Raw genomic sequence first — 16,592 nt, forward strand, 5'->3', positions numbered from 1 at the left:
TTTATCAAATTAGCATAGAGGTTAATGGCGTAGACCCTGAAGACAGACAGGTTTGGGTTTCAAATCCCAGCGCCACCATTAAATTAGGTATTTGACCTTTGTAAAATGACTTAATCTCTACCCTTAGTTTTCTTGTCTGTAAAATCAACTTAATGATAGTTTCCACATGCTGAAGATTTAATGAGCTAAATACTGTACAGCGATTTGCACAATGTCAGGCACATGGTAAAGTTTCTTTTTATAAAAGTTTGCTATTTTTGCCTTTTCACTGCTGTTATTATCCTCGTTTTATTATTTTAATTATTAGCAGGATCACGATGAGATAAAGCATAGACTGAGCAATTAAGAAAAGGTAAAATAAGGGCAAGTCACACACTCAGGCTTTAGTCCCTTTACCATTCATTGTCCCCAAGGCCTATTATGAGAGCAATGGACGCTCCTGGGCTCCAACCCATGGGTCCCTGCTGGCCCAAGAATGTCCCAGAGCAGTGACCTCAAATCCTGTTTTGGGAAACAAGGAAAGGTACTAACCATTCAGATCACCTCACTCCGCTGCTTCATATCCTCCAATGGCTGCTCATCGCAATTAGGATAAAATCCAAACTTGTAACCCTGGAACATTACCCTGTTTTACTTTCTCCACTGACCTTATCATTATATAAAATTATGTATTTGTTTCCATACTTAGGGTCTGTCTCTCCCCAATAGAGTGCAAGTTCTGTGAGGGCAGAGATCTCCCTGCCTTACTCATGGCTATATCCCTGCACGTAGGATAGAGTTGGCTCATGGTAGGTACTCAGTACATAAATGTTGAGTGAATGAATATTGATTGATATAAACAGTGATCCAGGAAGAGCTCTGGAAATTTAGAGTTTACAAGCAGTGTTGTGTTATCTCAAAAGAACTTAATATTATTCCGTTTTACTTAATGAATGTTTGCTACATGAATGAACGAATGAATTTTCATGTCTACACATAAAGGGAAGTTGTCAAAGACTGAAAACTCCAAAGTCCAAATGATTCCTTGTGTCAGGTGCTGGGTTTCATCCTCACAGTAACAAAGAACCTAAAAATTTCTGAGCAGGATGACCAACCCAGAGGTGGTCCAATCCGGGGCCTCAGCAAACAGTACTAAATGAGGCCCTGACAGCTGAGTGCTGGTTCAAGGCGGATCACCAGCTGGCTTTGAAACCTCAGGCAAGTTGCATCTTCCCGTGATTCCCATTCCTCCTTTGAAAACATGGGCATTTGAACTAGATAATTCTTGAAGTCCCTTCCACCAGTAAAAATAAATTTGGTGATTCCAACCACTCATAAAATCCCTTTGATTGAAAGCTGCTCACTGTTCCCTGAGGGAACCCCACACTCGGTTCGCCGCTCCCTCAGGGAAGCCCGCACTCGGCTCCCTGCTCCCTGAGGAAACCCCACACCTGCCCCTCGCACAGCTGGAGTCTTGACGCCCTAGTCTCTCTGCCTAACATTGTGCAGGGGCTCCCCAGATGTACAGCTTTCCCCACTCAGAAGTGCAGTTCCTGTCATGAGTCCCCTCGGCTCAAAACGAATTTAGGAGCTTGTCTGGCTTTGTATTTCCTTTGTGCAACTCTAAGAAGCACTTAAAAGAAAAAGTCAAACTGGATGACAAAGTTTCCATTCTCGCTAGTTGAGTATGGCTGTCTCTGTTTTTCAGCTGACCCAGAATTGCTAATTTTGCTGATTTCCTACTGTAACTGCTTCCTCATTTACCACACAGTGGAGAGCTGATTCCTTCCCACTGAGACAAGTAGTTTGCCTGCTCCTTTGGGTTTTTAGTATTCTTCCAAATTATTCTGATTGATATAGACCTCTATCCATGCTAATTATGCATAGCTTCTCTTATAAAGTGTGGTTTCCATGGCAACAGCGAAGGGAGAACAGGTGTGCGGAAAGCTGTGATATATTAAATGACAGTTACCCTCTGCCTCTCCTATGCAGATTGCTTTTCTCTGCATTTATTTATAGCAGGCAGTAATTAATCTGTGTGAATCTCATTGCTGGGGAGTGGGGTGGGGGGAGGGGTACAGAATGATTAACAAGAGCCCTTATTATCCTCATACCTTTGAATCTGAGAATTTCGTCACCATCGGATAATTCCAAAGTAGAATTGTTGAACTTTCCCTTGTACTGAGATGCTGTTGCATAAAACTTGAGGCTATCTTCTGTACAAAGAAGCATTCTTCTCCTTGCTGTGGTGCTGAGGTAGGCACCTGTGTTGTGGTATTTTGCAGAGGGCTCCAAGAGTGGACCCCCGGGCTTTCTTAAATGACCTGTCAAGGTACAAAATGAGAGCAGGCCAGTGACCCAGACTCCAGGGACAGGCTGGCCCCACACACTCTGGAGCAGAAATACTAGAACCACAAAGCAAGAGGAAAAGCAGGTCAGCGTCATCCTGCGAGGCTGGATGCTGATGAACCCTCAATGCTGATGAACAGAGAACAGTGTTCAAGGAGACAGCAGACCTGGGCTTTACTCCAGTGCCAATGCTGAATCGCTATAACTTAGGCTCTTTTCTCTCTCAGAGTCTCGGTTTCTCCATCTGTAAAATGATGGGGTTCATCTAGAGAATCACTCAGGTTTTCTCTGGCTCCCAGAAGTGGCACTCTCTATCTTAGATTGAGCTAAGGTTTGCTGCAGTAACAGATAAACTCCACATTTTGATGTCTTAATATAAGGCTTTTTTTCCTCACTCACACTTCATGTCCATCATGGGTCATTAGGAAGGTGTTCTTCTGTGTCATTATCTCACTCAAGGACCATGGTTGATGGAATAGGCATGGAAAGAGTGCTCTGATGGATCAACAATTAATTGGTCATTGAACCAGAACTGGTCACATGTCCTCACTTAACCACAGGCAGCTAGGAAGTACAGAAAGCTGGAAGGTTCTCTCCTTGGAACTATTTGGTGAGCAACATTGATGGCTACAATGCAGCCTTTTGCATCCCTGCTGAGAAATTCTGTGAGTTCTGGGTGGGCCTCTAGGGTAACATTGACAACTCTGTAAGCCACACATAAAAAACAGAAGGAGGGAAAGTGATGAGAGAATATACCAAAGTGATTGGAACAGTGTGCTGGGGTGGTAGGTTTATGAGCGATTTTTTTTTTCTTCCTTCTATTTTCTAAACTTGCGACAATGCACTCACATTCTACATGTAAATTAAAAGATTAATTTCTTTTGACTCAATATGTATGTACTAAAAACCAGTTTAATATGGGCACAGAGCTAGTCCCTGTGAGAAATGCAAAAATGATAAAGTCAGATTCAACAATGACAATTTTCACTGTCATGTGTGTGTGCTGCTGGCAGAAAAGTTAGCATGCTGACAGAAACAGCCAAGGGTGAGGGTTTACACCGTGGGAAAAGAATGGTGGAAATGCTACAGAGGTGGACCAACAGGCAAAAACATGAAAGATGACCATTTAAGGGGGAAAGAATAGGAAGAGAGGTGACTTGGGGAGAAAGATAAAAATCTTGGTTTGGGACCTCTTGATGCACAAAGGCCAGAGGGAAACTCTGCAGCTGGATACGTGTTAGAGCTGGATACGTAGATGTGTGACTCGTCTGTTCATCAATGGCAGATGAATCCATGGAGTGCATGAGGTTCCCAAGGGAGAGAAGAGGAGGAAAGAGGGTATCTATAGGCAGGACTTCAAAGAATATGAATAATTAAAGTCAGGGATAGGAAGAAGAATCAATTATGGGGCCAGAAGAGGCAGAGCCAGGAGAGTTTTCTGTCATGGAAGTCAAGGAAGGTGAGGGTGTCAAATCGGGGGTCACAGTGTTTTCATGCTGCAGGAAGGTCAACCATCGTGAAAAAGAGGTACAGCCTCTGGATGATGCAATTCCAGGACCGCTTAGAAACACCTGAAGCAGCTTCAGGGGAGTAGAGAGAGGGAGGGTCAGAAGGCAAAATACTGAAGCGTGAGTGGGTGGTGTGGACGTGGACACAGTGGATGTAAACAACTCTTTCAAGAACTTTAGGACTCAAGGGAAGGTAGTGTCAGAAAAAAGGAAAAAATGTGTTTAAGGCATGTTGAAGATGGTAGGGTAACCCTTGGTTAAGCGGAAGAGAAAAACCCACGAGAGGAACAGAATAAAAATGCTCCTGAGAACAGAAAAATATACATTTGAAATACTGGTGCTCAAGCAATTTTGACTCATGAAAACAGCAATTTCACATTGTTCGATATAATTTTTTAAAAAGCAAAGAAAGCTAACTATTCACTTGGAAAAGAGCCCATTATCCCTATTGTTTTGCAACTGGCCATATGCCAAACATATACCAAGTATCCTCCCGCAGGGCTCTGGAGATGCTAGACATATCCAGTCCTTGTTCTAGAAAAGTTTAGGAAACACACGTGAAACAAAGCATTTTGCTTTGCCACAGTAGCTGCTCAGTGTGTGGCACTTTAGACTGAGAGTAAGGACTTCCATGGAACTCAGAACAACCTAGAAGAATGGCAGGAGGATGCCCCAGCAGGCACTTGGCCAGCCTGAAGGGACGGAGAACATCCCCACGGGAAGGACGGTGACGGAAGCCAGTGTCCCAGACAGCAGGGGACAGAGCCTGGTGAATTCAGGGAACACGTGTTTTGACATTGCTGACATTTAAAATACCAGAGAAGATTGTTTAGAAATCAAGGTGGAGGTCAGACAGGGCAGACACCACGCAGGGCCTATGGGAAAACGGGAAGAAATGCTGCAATATACATGCTCCAGCACCGGCGTCTTCATGAGCCTCGGAAGACGCTCCCCTTAAAGCTTCTGCAGCAGTCGTGACCCACCACATCTGCAGCTCTGAGCAAGGCCACCGAGAGGCAGCTTAGACTAGTGGAAGGAATAGCAACTCACTGGGAACGTTGGAATCCCTGCGACCTTGGTGGTCAGACACAGATGGCCATGCACGTTTGTGGAGATAGCACGGCACAATACTCAAGAGAAAGACTCTAGAGGCTACCTGGTTCACTCCAAAATCACATGTCTACCTGACCAGCCAGGTGAGGAAGACCAAAGAAGCCTGTTGCCTCTGTTTCCACATTGGCCAAATGAAGATAATAGTTCTACCTACAACAAAGGGTTGTTTTCAATATTAAGTGAGACGATAAATGAAGGTATACATTTCCTGGCACCTAGTAAGTACTTAATAAATGTACATTAACAGGAATAGGCATGGTTCTAGTACTGGCAGTCGTTAAGCGCATGTGACATTATGTCTCCTGCATGTTGGGGCACCACTTCTGATCTCTCTCCATAACAGTAAACCAGGGATGAGCCAAGACATCCCAGGCATCGATAATGTAAGGAGGGTATGAGGTCCAGTCCCAGAAAGTGTGTCCTGCCCACATTCAGCTTTTGGAGTTGTCCCAGAAAGTGTGCCAACAGTGTTCCTTCCCTCTCCAGAGGAACTACAAGGAACTACAAGAAACTATAATAGATTGCTTGATTCCCCCATTCCATACCTCTTACATTCCATTTGTCACTCATGTTTTAGACTGTGGCAAAAAAAAGTAGACGGAGGAGTAGAAGTGAGTTCTCTCACCTCTGAATGTGTCCCTAGTGGGGTGATGCCACCTGTGTCACCAATATGCAAGTCAGAGAATTGGGACCTGAAAGACATTCATTCACTACCACACCCAACAAACACATTCAGACCCATACAAAGACTAAAGACTGGAGCTTAAAGGTTGCCGAGGCTGAAGGACAACTTTAACCTCTGCTTTCTCACTTCTCTACACTGGGATGTCCTGTTCGGTGTGTAAGCCCAGATTCTAACAATCATCAGAGTCATGCTTTGTACCTAAAAACCACAGTAAGTGAGAGCTGGGCATGGCCTCAGCAGTTCCCAGTCTGGGATCCCAATACCTAGAGGTTCGTCAAAGGAAGAACTGGGCTTCACAGGGGGAGAAGGCATGGATTATTTTCAACTTTTTCTTAATACAAATCATAATTTATTTATGATAAGACCCCATGGAAACCTGAATAATTCTTAACCTAAGATCCATAAAACAAGTAATGAGAGAGTTCCTTTCAAGTCTAAAATGAAAACATTTTTCACCTTCATTTCAAGGTGAAGCAAGCAAAGCCCAGAGAGGTAAAGCAGGTTTTCCAAGACCACCCAGCTCTTTCACTGTAGAACTGAACCTGGTCCTTTCAGAAACGTTCCATTCCTTTGCACAGCTTCCCTCGAAGATGAACTTGGAACTCGTGTGACATGATAACAGCACAACCTGCAATTCCTCTGTGATTCTCAAGCTTGTTGGAGTCAATGCAATAGACCTGATCAAAGTGTTGATGGCCTAGTAATCAAATAACATCAGGTTAAAAAAAAAAAATACTAGAACCTACTACAGCCACAAAAGCAACTCTCATGTGAAGACAATGCTCAGATTGTATGAATCTCTGATTTGGGTGGTTTTATTCCTACATCCTTTTCCTTATTTCTAAAATAACTTGGGTAAAAAATAATAAATAATACTATACCAATGAAAACAAAAGGAGAAAATAAGGAACCTATACACACACCCTCTGCAAAGAAAACTTGACTTCAAAGTTAGCCTGCGTGTGCCTTAAAAAAAAAGAAAGAAAAGGATAAAAATAACATCCATGTATAGTTTTAGCACAGAATGGGGAAACACTGAAAAAAATATATGTCATTCTCAGTGGAGTTCCCAAGCACCATAAGAAATATCAAAAAATTATTAAATTCCCAATTACTGCCAACCGTACATATGTTTTTCACGGATGCAAAGCAAAGTTGAAAATCAGCCAGGACAAGCGAGCAGATCGAAGCACTTGAAGTCTTTACCAACCCATGTCTCCCAAAGGGGTCAAGTGATTCAAAAGCTGAGCTAACCAGGGAAGATTTCCCCAGGGAAATGCCTGCAGAAAGCACTGCTCGTCCACAGTTACTCAGAGCTCCGTCAGTGAAACACAGGTCCCATGGGCCAACGTGAACAGCAAATGAGGGCCCAGTGTATTTTAAACAAGATGACCCTTTATTGACAAAAGAGGGTGGCACTAACATCTCTCTCTCCCCAAATTACACAACTGCAGAAATTCACAAGGATCGCCTCTATTTTCCTATCTGCAGCTCCAGTGCCTAAAATAGAACAGGCTTAATAAAAGTTTGGGCAACCACAGGATAAAAAACTGAAATTCTGACAAGTTCAATATTTTGTGCAAGACCACAGAACTAGTAAGTCTTGATTCCTTGTCCAGTGTTCCCTCAGCTGTTTCCACCTGCCATTCCTTTTGGCTAACAGCACACACAGGCAGACTGAAAGCCCAAATCGTCACATATCAATCACTTATTTTCCTGGAAGATCCCAGAATGAAAATAAACCCAGGGTAGACTTGCTTTAACCAATGAGAAGTAACAGAAGAGGCATGGAGACCTGGCTACTTCCGCTTGCTGTCCTAGAACCCTATGTCTGCCGTGGGAACAAGGTTGGGTTAGTATGAATGCCTACCACTCCCACTAAATTCAGATGTGGTGACTCAATTTTGAGAGTCAGAGAGGTTAAGTGACTTGCCCAAAGACACACAGCAAGTATAAAGGCAACACCAGTATTAAAAGCTTGTCCTGATTCCCCTGTAGTGCTTCTCCCACTGCAACCTATTAAAAAATGTCCTTTAATTAGGTTAAACAAATTGTGTTGGTTAAGAAAATGAAGCCCCAAATAGGAGACTCTCACAACTAAATCTCTACCCTGCACTTGCCACGCAAGTTCCAGGTCCACATTTCTAATCGTTTACTGAATATCACCACTGTGAAGACCTCCCATTCCTCAAATCCAAGTTAAATTTTATAGCCAAAAATCAAGCACCTTGGTTTGTTTTTGTTGTTGTTACTGTTGTTTTGTGGTTGTTTTGTTTTCCGTTTATTTCCTGGAATGTATGGTGACAGAAAGACACGGGTTCAAATCCCAACTCAGCCACTTAGTTGGCTGTTGTAACCTTCCTAAGCCAAGGGCAGAATTTGCTGCAAATACAAATCTCTGTGACCTGAACTTCCCTACAGTTAACTTGCTGCCTAAAAATAGTTGCCACTATGAGGAAAAAAAGGAGAGGGTGTGAGCCTAACCAACATCTCTGGAGAAACAGCCAGTGGGACTTCACAAAGACAGTTCCTAAAAATGTATCTGCAAGTTACAGGATGTGGCTTTTTCAGATGTGACATGCCACAGGAAAAGCACCGAGAGCCGTTGTGTTTCTGCAGTTTATTATACCGTTTAATTAGAATTTGTCAAAGAAGCAGCTTAAGCAGCAGTTATCAAAAGGGCATAAATATCTCGGCATCAATTCTTCTGCACCAGAACTTAAATATAACTTTTTAAAAAAGGTGGCACAGGAATATGCCAAGGTGTAGGGGGTACCTTATCATATGAGCTGGTGGGCTGGGCGAACAGCCATCACACTCGTAGACCAGCCTGGGATAGAGGCTGGCAGATGTCTGTCTGGGCAGCTTCACACCCTCCCCCCGCCCAAAAAAAAACACAACACTAAGGCAATTAGCTTAATGTTTCACTCAGTTATTTCACCCCTACTTTTCCTTAAATTCATTATCTAATATATTCAAACTTGCTGTATCTTCTGGGGCCAACAAAATTCACAGGTGACAATAACAGATGATCTTTTGCCTATAGTGACAACTTTTGCCTTTAGGAGCTATAGCAACAATAAAACAACTAGCCTGGGAGGGTTTGCTGATGTTGTGTTGTCGTTGCACCCCTTGCGGGGAAGTGCATCTTCTTTGTCCCACAGTGCCTCACTGCAAGGGCTGTCTAGCCACATCTTGTTCTCTGAGTAACTTAGCCAAAGCTGCCACTTGACTGGGTTTGCAAAGCTGGACCCTAAAGACCGAGGTTAAATAAGAAGATAGGGACATTCTAGATAGGACACAACAAAGTCCCCCAACCCCTGCTGCCCGAGATTCAAAGACAGGACAATGCATCAGGATGTTTTCAGTGGCTCCAACCAAGACCCATAGCAGGGCAAGTCAACAAGGCCTGAGGTAAAATTTCTTCTGGAAAGGTTGAGGCCAGACTAGCAGAAGAGGCAGCGGCTCCTGGGGACACACTGGTCCCAGCACAGTTAGCCTCAACCCTGCACACTCCTCCTCACACAGAAGCCACGCCCATTCATGTGCTTGTTGACTATGGATGCTTTTGCACTACAGAGTTGGACAGCCACAACAGAGACTGTATGGCCTGCAAAGCCTAAAAGATTTACTACCTGGCTCCTTCCAGCAAAAGTTTGTTGACCTCTGCTTTAGGCAACAGTGGCTGAGCCTATGATACAACTGGGAAAGCTGTAACTTTGGAGGCCAATTCTGGAGCGGCATTAGGCAAACACTGGTATCTGACTACCAAGGACGTCACTGAAGAGTGTCCAGTCATACAGCTGCTGAGCGGCAGAGCTGGGGCTCAAACTTACGTCCGTGTGATTCCAAGTCTGCAAACCAAGTGGATGTAAACTACCTTTCAGGGAGGACTGAGTCCAAATGGTTGCTACAAAACCAGACTTTCATCCTCCTCCTGGGGGGGTCTAACAAGGGACTCATCCTCTCTGGAACCCTTTGTACAAGTTTCCAGCTTCATAGCTCATGGAGCCTCTTTGGGGATGCTTGTGAAAGTCAAACATTTTCAGTGATTTTACAAAATTAACCACAGCCAAGATGGTGGGCTAGTTATTGATTTATTGCCTCTCAGCTCCCAAGGCAGCCTTCAATACCTGCTCTGTGATAATGGACTGGACTCCAAGCATTTCTCCTTTAGAATGAGCACAGTGCTAAGGATTGTCAGTAGAGGGCGCTGGTGGAGCATCGCAGGAAGCAGAGGTTCCCCCTGCAGGGTGGGCCAGTGGGGCACAAGGGTGGGAACACCCCATAGCACTCCACTCCAAAGGCGTGGCCAAAGGAGGCAGCTCCCTAACAGCCTCACAGCCTGTGCCTGGGCCTGGAGACCACCTTGTTGCAAGCCTCTGGCTGCAGACGCTGCATGCTCCCAGCCTCCAGCCCACAGTGGCACCTCCCCAACTTCCTCTGCACTCCTCACCTCCAGCCTCAGTTTACCTGCACGCGGTAGGGTTGCTGCTGTTGGCCCAGGTACTGTGGCCGAGGTCTGGCTCCTACATCCCAGCAAATGTCTCCATCACCCAAGGTGCTGCAACCAGACCTTCTTCAATGAGGTCTGAACACGCCCTTTCACATCTGTCACTCCAAAGGTAACGTTTAGAGCTCCTTTTCCATCTTTTCACATACTATCTTATCACACTTAGTTATTCTTTATATTCAACTTCCCCATGTTTCAGTCACTGAATACAGTGATTGAATGCAAACTAATTCAGAGGGGAAAGTCAGCCAGTGATGTGCTACTGCTCTCATGAAATCTCCCTGAGAGACCATACGTTTTACTTCTTTGAATATCCCTCAGAATGTCACCCTACATTCCAGGAAACAAAAGGAAAATGAAAAACAACAATATACAAGTATGCTGTCAAAAGCTATTCATTGATGAAGGAAGGAATGAACGAACAAGTAAATAAACTCAACTATGATTGAAAAATAAAATGCAATGGGGGATTAAATGGCTAACCTAGAAAACAGAGGCCAGTCACACAGAAACTCAGGAAATTTGGTTGACACCATAAAACTCCACACGACATCTCAAGCCTGTTTCTAAAATGCATATTTTTCCTAAGTGTATATAATCTATGCCTGTTCATGTTAGAATATCCATTTCAGTTCTCTTCAAATTCAGTACCCTCATGTCACCATAGCAACTTGCAGCCCATAATAAACAATCAGATTTTATTAAGAGAATTATCAAAAGGAAACTTTTGATGTTTTTCTTTAATAGTCTTATTGTTCCATTACGAAAATCTGGTATTGTATAATGTACACCTCCACAAATCAGGCTCCACACGCTTTAGAGGCGTCCAAGAGCCCAATGTTTTGATGTCAGAATACCCAACTTCAATCCAATTGCACCCTCCCCCAACATCTAGCAACTACACATCAAAAGTCTTGATTACAAGAATGCTGCACAGCAAACAAGGGGAAGTGAGAATGCATCTCGCCCTCGCCATGTGCTAAGTACAATCCTTAGAGGCCATTATTACAAGATAAGGAAGTGTGATGTCCAGGGATAGCCAACGCCTCCGGCAGGCATAAAGCCATCACCAACTAACTAGCCCCACTGCCCATATGCATTGACTACACATTGTTACAAGTATTTTATTTTTTTCCCTTGAAATGAAGAAAACTGATACGTGTTGGGCTCTTACTAGATCCTAGGCGCTGTCTGATATTTTACACGATTACTTCTAATGTTTACAATAGTTCTTCAGAATAGGTGTTATTATTCCCATTTTACAGATGGGAAAACAGAGACTTAGAGATATTTAGAGACTCTGAGACATTAAAGAACTCTCCTGATGAGAGATAAATTTGGACAGCCCTGAGGGCTCACCTTGCCCCCCATTTTTAGTGGTGTAACAAAGCAAGGTCAGCAGGACTGCGTTATCTCCAAAAAAGAACAAGGCACTACTGGCCCAATTCCTGGGCTCCCCAGTCTCCACACCAAGAAGCTCTCTTTGCCATGAGGTTGCATAAGCATTCTCTTTCCCCCAAACCTATCCATTTAAGGACACGTACAGAGGTGGAGCCCTTCTCTTCTGGAACCCTGCCGGCCACGGGGCTGTGTACCTCTAGACATAGCCTGAACTGCAGGAATATGAGAATTCAAGGGATTGCTTGTACTCTACCTCTCTGCGTATGAATTTCCTCCCAGTAAACTCTATTTTATTTCTGCCCTTGTGGTGCTGTAGCTGTGTGACCATGATCCCTTTGCATGATACTTCCCAAGGCCCCAGTATTGGAACACAGTTTTCTCTTTTGACTTTTGAGCTCCTCTTCCTTCTACAATGTTGTGTGTGTAAACATGTGTGCAAAATTCTCAGAGATTATTATCAGAGTTCCCCCTGCCACTTAGCTCTCTTTGCTCTGAATAAGGCAAGGGATGGCATCCTGAAAGGTTATTGTTCAGCCATGGATTGGATGGGGAAGAAGGTGACAACGGTAGCCATTGTTGTCACTATGGTCCTGGTGACTCTCTCTTACTCAACACTTTTTCTATCTGAATTCTGCAATCCATCCCCCAGAAAATCTTTTTTATTAATCCATTCTACCAATAAAGTCAAATTTTTTCAAAGGGCAAAATATTTAGACAGATGCTTCACAAAAATACAAGATCTGTGAATGGTCAACAAAGTAAAAGGGCTCAGCATCATTAGTCATCATGAAAATGCAACTTCAAGCTAATTAGAGATCTCACTAGACACCCTCCTTATGGGGCTAAAATTTAAAAAGACTGAAAATATTAAGTGTGAGCACTGTTGAGTAGTTTCTGATAAAGTTGAAGTCATGCCTACTCTATGACTCAACAACTCCATTGCTAGGTATTTACTCAAGAGAAATGAAAACATAAGTCTACACAAAGATGTGTATAAGCAGAGCCATAGCAACTGTATTCCTAAGAGCCGAAGTTTGGAGACATCCCATGTGTCCATGAACAAGAGAATGGCTAACAAACTGGCGTAGCCATACAATGGAACCCTGCTATGAGCAATGACAAGGGAACAAATTTCTGATACGCACAGCACCACGGATAAATCTCACGGGCATTTTGCTCAGCAAAAAAAGCCAGATACAAAGGAGGACATGCCACTTGATTCCTTTTACATGAAATTCTAGAACAGACCCAACTAATCCATCGTGTCAGAAGTCAGAAGAGTGATGGAGGTACCAAAGGGGCCTTCTGAGGTGGTGAAGATGTTCTGTCAACTGATCTGGACAGCGCTCCCATGTTGTATATGTTTGTAAAATGTCCTTAAGCTAGACAGTTAGGGCAACACACTCTACAAAATAAAGAGATGAATGTGTAAGCACAAATTACAGGAAGGGCTATGAAGAACAGGTGAAAAGACAAAGCTTACAGCAAGTGGTAGAGATAAGAGAGGAGCTTCTGAAACACACTCATTCCCGACATCCTCCATACTTGTGCGACAGAGAGTAGGGCTTTCTCATCACACAGAGGAAGGGAAGTGCACAGCAAGCTTGTTTCCCAATGGAGTCTAGAATCCCTGCTCCACAGGCTATGTGGAATTTGGGGTGTTCATTTAGACACTGAATCATAGCTCATGGGGAAGAGAGGCCTTCAGCAGCTCAGGATTTAAATAATGATGTGTCAACATCTGCCTCCAATGACTCAGATTTAATCTTAGCAGTGACCTTGTAAGCTTGCAGGTTTATTAGAGCCAGCCACACAGACACAAAGAATATTAAAGTTGTTTGTCAAAAACCTCTCTGCTTCTGTCAAGAAAAACTTCCAGAACAGAAGAACACACATGTTCAAAACAGAAGAACCTCCAACTGGAAACAAGGAATAAGATGCCACTTAAACCTATTTTGCCAAGAATGATCAATTTGGAGGAGTCAACGTCTGGCATTTGCGGCTTTAAAGGAATTCAATATTTTATGTCATTTGAGGAGTCACCAGTTGTAAGGCTTCAAAATTAAAACTACATGCCTCTTGAAGTATCTCTAAGCTTCTCACCTTGTACTGAAGTCAAAAATCCTAAGTGATTGCCTCAAATCATATTGGACTTGTGTCCAGGAACCTGATTTCTTACCTCAACTCCATCGTTGCTAGTATAGGTCCTTAGAGAAGCCACATCAGCATCTCTGAGCCTCAGTGTCTCTATCTGTAAAATGGAGATAAGTATTAAGAGAGTAATACTGAGATACCAAAGAGGTTAGAGCAAGGTGAGAGAATACCTATAGCACGTATTCAGCAGTCATGAGCTGTACTCAGAGCCTCTGCACTATGCAGCCTTTCTCCATCCAATCCTGAAAGAAAGGTCCAGAATGTATTAACTGCTGGAAACTAGCCTCCCTGGGGCTGTGGGGTTGACCCACAGGTGCCCCACAGAACCTCCGAAGGCTCTTGGATTCCAAACTTACATCTGACAGTGTAATAAGGGCCACTTCCAATTGGAATTGGCTTATGGCCACCTCACCACACCTCAGGGAGGCCTTCCCAGGCCCTACAGTAGATAACAAAGCTCAAGTTGAAAGTGTAACACGAATGCACAGCTAGTAGGTGGCTGACTTAAGATTTGCACACCAGATCGTCTGGGCTGGAAAAGCCCGAATTTTTCTCAATTCAACACAACGAACAAGGTCTCGTGGGAAAGACACAGAAACCTGAAGGAGAGCAAAGGGCTGTTTAGTTTTCTACTGAGTATCTGAAAACACTTTTTTTTTTTCACGATTCGATGAGTTGGGGATTCTGGAATTCGTTTGGAAATTCCAGATTCAGTCGGGAATGCAGGGAGCTAGGGTTGGAAAATTCACTTCCAACATGGCTTCTTCATGCAATTGCTGGCACGTCTTCCTGCTCTTCCACATCTTTCCCTCCGTGGGACACACCATCTGGCAGTCTCAGGATAGTTACACATCTTACATGGGAGCCGGCTCCCACAGGCAGGAGGCAGACACTGCCAAGCCGGCTGACGGCTACACCCAGTGCAGACACAGGGTCCTTCTGCCATAGTCATTGGTCAGAGCAGTCATGGGTCAAGCCAGAACCAAGAGGATGGAGAAATAGGCCATGCCCCTTGAGGGAGGAAGTGGGGAGGTCACACCGAGGAAGTGCGCGTGAGATGGGAGAGGCTATCGTGCTATCTTTGAAAGATATAATATGCTGCAAAGGTCCTAAGCGTTCTATACTTGGATAAGTGAGAACCAAGGACCTCATTACTTCTATAACCAAGAATGGTAATCAGTTCAGTGGCTTACTGATTATAAAAAAAAAAATTGTATGAGGTATGAATCATTAAATGCTCCTAAAACCCTGTGAGATCAGCATTGTTTACAGAGGAAGAGAGGAGAAGAGGCTTGTCTAAAGAGCTACGGCCAGAAAGTGGCCCAGGGTTTGGGGCTCCAAGCCTGCTCTGCCGAACCTGATGGGAGTCGGGGAGGTAAGCATGAGTCTGGGCTCTTAGGGACCTTCCACTTGTCACTGCAGGGCGTTTGGGAAGAGCTGTGGGTGTCCACCTCCTACATGTACAGGTTAAATCACTGTGCCACAGACATGCAGAATAAGTCATGTTTGTGGCTCTTCCTATCTTCCTCTGCCATAAAATGTCAGAACACTGTCCCAGCAGGGGTAGGAATCAGGTTCCTAGGTGAGGACTAGAACCACTGGGAATAGAACAAAACCACTGAAACTAATGAGAGTCCCAGGTGCCTGCAATTCACTGTCCCCCGGCTGGTCTTTGGTTTTTCAACACAGCCTTGAAGGGTTCCATTTAAACAGCACATCAAATCTGCTCCCCACCCCCTACCAAAGATCCCTGGGGTTTTCTTGCTGATAAGACTGGCCAACAAGGATGTAACACATTAACTTGAGATTTGTGTCTCACAGGAAGCTGCCCCCTCTTGAGAATGAATGAAGAAGGAAACACATACTCTCCTTGTTACATACACACACACACGTCCACAATTCTTCTAATACATAAATGTGCATGTCCATAGTTCGAGGTTGAACATATTCATGAAATTTGAGCCAATGAGAAAAGATACCCCTGTGGACTAGACTACTAGGCACCCATCAAACCATGTCATATTTTATGTTATGGACTTTGCTTGCCATCCCCCCTGCCCCAAGACGATGCCCTGCACAAAAGTGAAGGAAGTGTCTCTCTTGTTCACCCCTGTATTCCCAGTGCCTGGCACAGAGACCGAATATCAGGCACTCCATGAATTTTTACTGAACAAATAAATGAGTACATGCAGCTTCTCAGCACCTACCATATCTATACTGCATAGATATGGGCTGATCTGTCCTCTTTGTCTGTGTATCCCAGCTGGTGCACAGTAGATGCTCAATAAATGTTTGATGAATGAATGAGGAAGGGTGGGTGAAGGAAGAATGAAGGGACTTGGGCTAAGAAGCAAGCACCACCCTCACATGTGCAGCAATCATTCCACTCTTGGAGTGAAGCCATTCACTCCACTCTTGAATTTCCTAGGCTTTGAGAAGCCCAACAGCAATGACCACTCTGAACAAGCTGCTTATTTGTTACCCTGAGTGAAAAATATGGTCACAACAACTGATAAATATCATTAGTGAAGAATTTAGTCTCATTTGCAAAATTTGTCAGCAAGGACAAATATAACAAATGAGACCATTAGAACCAGAAGTTTGTGAGTTTCAAAAAAAAAAAAATGCAATTTTAAGGACAAGCCACAAAGCTATTTGCATGTTACTTAGACTTTAATAAGTACATCGCTGCATCTGTGACCCTCCACAGGGTTTCATCTTACTCCTGTCTCTCCTCTGCCCTCTTCTACCCACATCCCAACAAGTCCAGTGACATCTGTATTTTTTTCCCTCTCACCATTTATCTTGGAGCTGTCTCTCCTTGCCATTTCTATAGGATCACCTCCCACCTTTGCTAGCTGCCTCCTGCGAGGAGACACAGTGATCCAGC

This window comes from Rhinolophus ferrumequinum, chromosome 17 (genome assembly GCF_004115265.2).
Source record: "Rhinolophus ferrumequinum isolate MPI-CBG mRhiFer1 chromosome 17, mRhiFer1_v1.p, whole genome shotgun sequence".
NCBI lineage: Eukaryota > Metazoa > Chordata > Mammalia > Chiroptera > Rhinolophidae > Rhinolophus > Rhinolophus ferrumequinum.